Consider the following 6,000-nt stretch of genomic DNA (forward strand, 5'->3'; position numbering starts at 1 on the left):
TAATTTGGATCATGACTCAAATCTTTTGTATTTCTACCTAGATGATGGAGATCTGAAAGCCCAAGGGGTTTCCAACAAAACAGAGTGAAATCAACATAACCCATGCCACTTACTAATTAAATATGCTTTCAGGCATGTTTGCAACAAGGCAACAGATTATAGCTTCCAAAATCTTTTCTTTGGTGCACAGCACTCTTTTCTATGCACTGTTCTAATAGAATTGCTTTGATCTGTCCCTGTTCAATAGACACGAGGATCTTTCATCAGAGATATTAAGGTCTTGACCCATGGTGAGGAAGTGTTCATTGCAGGAGTATGTATTTTTGTCTTCATTACTGTGTGGCATTTATTACAACATCTCTTATTTAGAATTGGCTTGAAGTTAGACCTTAATTGCTTCCAGATACACTCCTATGGATGTTTTGCACCTGAGTTCACTTGCCTCTTTTGAAGTGGAAGAGCTGGGAGTACCTGGATGAATAAATTTGGCATCAACAGAAAGTTGAGTTTTTTCAGGTGGCTCATTGGATGGAAAGAAAAGAATACAATGGTGGAAAAGGTATTTTTATTACACAACACACAAATATTTGTATTAACTTGAAGAACAAGTTTGATACAACACACCCCAAAGAGAGATTAATAATGTACAGATAGCCTATTCTTCCTACTAATTCTAGCACAATAAAGAATGTTTTCAACTTCCTTATCATTACAGGGGATATTCAAGAAACAGTTTTGGTGCTATATTGATAAAATCTAAAGACAGAAATAAATGATATTATCTAAAGGTGATAAAAATAGGAATAAATCATATACAAAGAGGTGTTCTACTGACATAAGTCAATCAAATAAAATCTGTTCTCTAAAAAAGTACATAATCTTTTATTTATTTTTGATAATGATGATAATAATAATAGCTACTTTTTAATTAATGGCTTAATAAATATCTGGTGACAAACAGATTTTATTTATAAATAATTTTTAAACTACTTTATTGAGGTATGATTGACATATAAAAATGATATATAGTTAATGCATACAACTGGTTTTGTGGAGATAAATATACACCCCAGTATACAGTGATGAAAGCATCACTGCCATCTATGCCATACACATATCCATCACCACCAAAACTTTCCTTATATATATATTTTAATTTTACATTAGCCCATTTAATCCTCATACCAACCCTAAGCAGTCAGTAAATAGTGGTGTGCTGTCATCACTTTACAAATGTGTGCTGAAGGGAATAATCATTTGCTTGAGGTCAAACTGATTGGATGTTATAGAACTAGGAATGGAATACAGGTTTTTAATATTGCAAAGACGGTTTATTTAATTATTATTAAGATCATTGTTGTTATTGGCTTCTCAAGCTTTATAATATATCTAAAGAAAATAGTGAAAAAAGATAAAATAATTATGTATATGTATCTGCTTATTGCATCATTATTTAGAATAGGGAAATTTTGAATTAAACTCTGTGAAGCATGCATTAATAAGTAAAAATGCTTATGGTAGGATGGTAAGTGAAAAAAAAAGCCCTCATTGTACAAAGGATAGCTGATCCATAGCAATTAGTAATAATTCTACTTCTCTGGATAGAGATTGAGAGATACGTAAGTAAAAGAAAAAAATATTTCTGAAGGTGAGGTGTTTATAAGATTTAAGCATTTTAAGGTATCACAAAGTGCTTTCACTGTCTTGTATGTAGACCATGGAGCAAAAATAAAGACTCTTCATTTTAAAAAATACGGTAATAAAAAAAATTAAAAAATAAAATTACAGTAATGACTTTTTATTTATAAATTCAAATTAAAGCAAAAGTTACGAAACAAAACAAGCCCCTCTCTCTTTATCCTCTCCCTAGTGTCATGTTCCTTGTGGATTATCTTCTAAATTCCTAATGGTGGGAAGCTCATAAATATAAACTGTGAGTTGCAATTTTAGAGCAGTGTTTTGGAAAAGGGCACTATAAAATGGGGTGGATTGCCCAAATAACACACTGAAGTGAGCAAGAGAAAGCATACACATCCTGAGAACTTACAGAAACATCAAGATGGGATAGGCGAATATACACAACTTCTGAAAAATAGAAGAACCTTTGAAAGAACCAGATAAGTAGCAAGAAAAGGAGGACCAAGGCCTTGGAAAGAAGAGAGAATACATAGTTTCATTACCACTTGGCTAATTCATAAGCAGCAATGGAGAAGCTAAGATACCAAGCAGGTATCTTGTCTAAATATCTTTTGGGACTGATAGAGAAGAGAGATGAGATACAGTTCAGGTACCCTTAAGGAAGAGAGCTCTGGTAAATTACCCAGGTTTTAGCTTAAATTTTTCTTCCCAAGAGCTATTTCTGAGAAATTGAGGTGAACAGAAAAGAGATCAGTCCTCAGAGAGTCTGAAATTCAGCTTTCAATCATCTCAATCCTTGTTTGAAATGAGATGGTCTTCTACCCTAATTGCCTGCTCAGAGCAAAATAAACCCACCATGGAGGAGATAATATTATCAAGATAATATTATCAAGAGGCTTAAATTGTCACCTAAATGTTTCATACTAAATTTCCAGAATTTAATAAAAATTACCAGATATGCCAGGATCCAAGACCAAATAACTAAAAACCAAAAGAAAAAAGCCAGGCAATAGAGAGACACAGATGTTTTGGATTTTGGAATTTAAAATAGGTGAGAATAATAGTCTAAGAAACTAGATGGCATGAAAGAGGAATGGATAAAGAATATGTGGTTTATGTATACAATGGAATATTACTCAGCCATTAGAAACGACAAATAGCCACCATTTGCTTCAACATGGATGGAACTGGAGGGTATTATGCTGAGTGAAATAAGTCAATCGGAGAAGGACAAACATTATATGGTCATTCATTTGGGGAATATAAAAAATAGTGAAAGGGAATAAAGGGGAAAGGAGAGAAAATGAGGGAAAATATCAATGAGGGTGACAAAACATGAGAGACACCTAACTCTGGGAAACGAACAAGGGGTAGTGGAAAGGAAGGTGGGCAGGAGGTTGGGGTGACTGCGTCACAGGCACTGAGGGGGGGCACTTGGCGGGATGAGCATTGGGTGTTATGCTATATGTTGGCAAATTGAACTCCAATTAAAAAAAATAAAGATTGAATTCATCTGCAAAAAAAAATTAGATGGCAGATATTTTCAGTAGAATACTAGAAACTAGAAAAAGAATCAAATGAATATCATAGAACAGAAAAAAATAGCTGAGATTAAGAAATCAATAATAGTTTAATAAGAGATTTTTACAAATGAAGAAAAGAGACAGGAACTGGAGACAGGCCAAAAGAAAATATCCTAAGGGAGTAAAAATGGATAGAAAATATAAAAAATTGTGAGAAAACATATGTAAGTGATGTGGTGAAAAGGTCAAACATATGTGAAATTACAGTCCCAGAAGAGGAGTGGGAAGATTGTTGCAATATTTTAGGAGATAGTAGGAAATAACTTATCAAAACTCTTCCATGGATTAGAAAAAGAAGGCATACATTTCAACTCATTTTATGAGGCTAGTCTAATTTTGATATCAAAACTCAAGAAGAAAAGTTACATGAAATGAACACAGACCCATCTCTTTTCTGAATATGTATGCAAAAATCCCAACCAAAACATAGACAAATTGAATACAGAGATATAAAAACGATTATCTCTATCATAACCAATTTGGGGTTTTCCAGGAATCTAACAAAATAATGTCATGCACTGAATTAACAAGATGGAAAAGAAAAAATGATCTGAAATAGATGCAAATACAATTTTATAGACTAACACATTTGTGACACACAAAACCTTTCAACAAAGTAGAAGTAGAAGGGAATTTATTTAATATAATAAAGTTTATGCGATAAAACACTACAGCAATCAAACATAAGGGTAAAATATAGAAAATTTTCCCCGAAATGAATGAGACACAGAACAACGATGTCCAATATCACTACTGTTATTTAACATTGTCAGAGGTTCCAAGTAAATAAATGAAAGGCATATAAATTGCAAAGGAAGAGACAAAACATTATAATATGCAGCTGACATGATAGTGTACATTGGAATGTTCCCCCTTAAAAAAAATGATGGTCACCTATTATGATTTGTAAATGTATTTTGCATTGTTATTGAATATAAGATTAGTATTCTAATATTAATACATTCCTATTGGCCAATAAAATATATGGAAAATAAAGATAAAAACAAGCACATGTTACACTAAAATTTTGGGAGTGTTTTCAAAGGTGAATCATACGATTGTTGAAAGAGTGGCACAATATAAATCACACACAGAAAAAAGTAAGGAACACAATACATCCTGAGACATAATTTTTTTTACAACATAGGATACATTGTATTAACTAAGCCTTTGGTATGTTTTGGGCACTGTTTCTGACTTAAAAATAATATGAAAAAAACGTATGAAGTGAAGTAAAGAGCATTGGGGTAAAGGAAAGATGTAACCAATTTCTGCAACTAGACACATTAGTAACAAAGATGAAAAAACAAAGACCCTGGGGCACCTGGGTAGTTCAGTCAGTTGGGCATCTGACTCTTGACCTTAGGGTCATGAGTTCAGGTCCCATGCTGGGCTCTGCATTGGCATCCACGCTGTGTGTGTAGTCTACTTAAAAAGAAAAAAAGCAAGACCTTCAACTAGCAAATCATTTTATTTCATAAGCTGGAATTCAAGGGAGCCTATAATTATATATATATATAAGTAAAAACTTAAGGTAATCTTTGTTTTGTTCATGGATATAGCCTTTGTCTCTGGTATAACACCTAGCATGTAATAGCGCTCAAAGAATATCTGAGCTGCTCAGAATCTTATAAATTTTTAAACATTTGACTCAGATTAGATAAAAATAACAGGCACAAATAATAGATTTTATTTTGAGCCATGCCAAATTTTAGGTGCCTTACCCATACTAACTCATTTAAATCTGTCAACCTTATAAAGTAGGTGCTATTTTTATTCCCTTTATATAGGTGAGAAAACAGAAACATTAAGCAACCTGCCCACCGTCACACCTGCACACGCTTCCTAGTAAGAAGCGTAGGAGCTGGGGAGCTGGGATTTGTACTTAAGCCAGCTGCCTTTGAGCAATGTGATCTTAAGCAGTGTGCTGCACAGCCCCCATAGGATTTGAAGAATTATCTAATCTAAATTCAAGCTTTACTTGAGATCTCAAAGCATTATTGACACAGTTTGTTAGATTAGATCTTCATTCTTCCAATTCCCAGTCTCACATTCCTGCCCACTCTGTATTACACCCCCAGTCCTTTAAAGGAGACTTACGAGCCAATCATAAGAGGAAGAGGGAAGGATGATTAGAAATGTTTGTGCAGTTTTAAATAAATAATAGAATTAATAGGGTGATATTTAACTTTTTTTTTAAGAGATATAGAGGAAGAGAGTGGACATGTGAGCTGGGGAGGAGGGGGAGAGGAAGAGGGAGAGAATCTTAAGCCAAGTGAGGAGTCCAACTCATGGCTCCATCTCATGATCCTGAGATCATGACCTGATCCGAAATCTTGCTTAACCAACTGAACCACCAGGCACCCCAATATTTCACTATTTTTAAGGAATTAGTAATTCAGCCTATTGGACATGATATGGGTCAGATTAAGCAAAAATTGTTGAACAAAATCAAAATGGTAAAAATTTGGACATAACATGTTAAAATGAGAACAAGAACCCACGTCTAATAAATAAAATCAGTGTCAGAGTTGCCAATATAGATTATAGTATCTTTAAGATAAGTTCATGATGAAATAATGAGTCCTGGCAAATCACTATATAAATACACACACAAAAATCTTATGAATCATAACTTTATTTAAACAGAACTTATGGGGGCACCTGGGTGGCTCAGTCAGTTAAGCGTCTGTCTTTAGCTCTAGTTATGATCTCCTGGTCCTGGAATTGAGCCCCGTGTTGGGCTCCCTGCTCAGCGTGGAATCTACTTCTCCCTCTC

This window comes from Canis lupus, chromosome 1 (assembly GCF_003254725.2).
Source record: "Canis lupus dingo isolate Sandy chromosome 1, ASM325472v2, whole genome shotgun sequence".
NCBI classification, from domain to species: domain Eukaryota; kingdom Metazoa; phylum Chordata; class Mammalia; order Carnivora; family Canidae; genus Canis; species Canis lupus.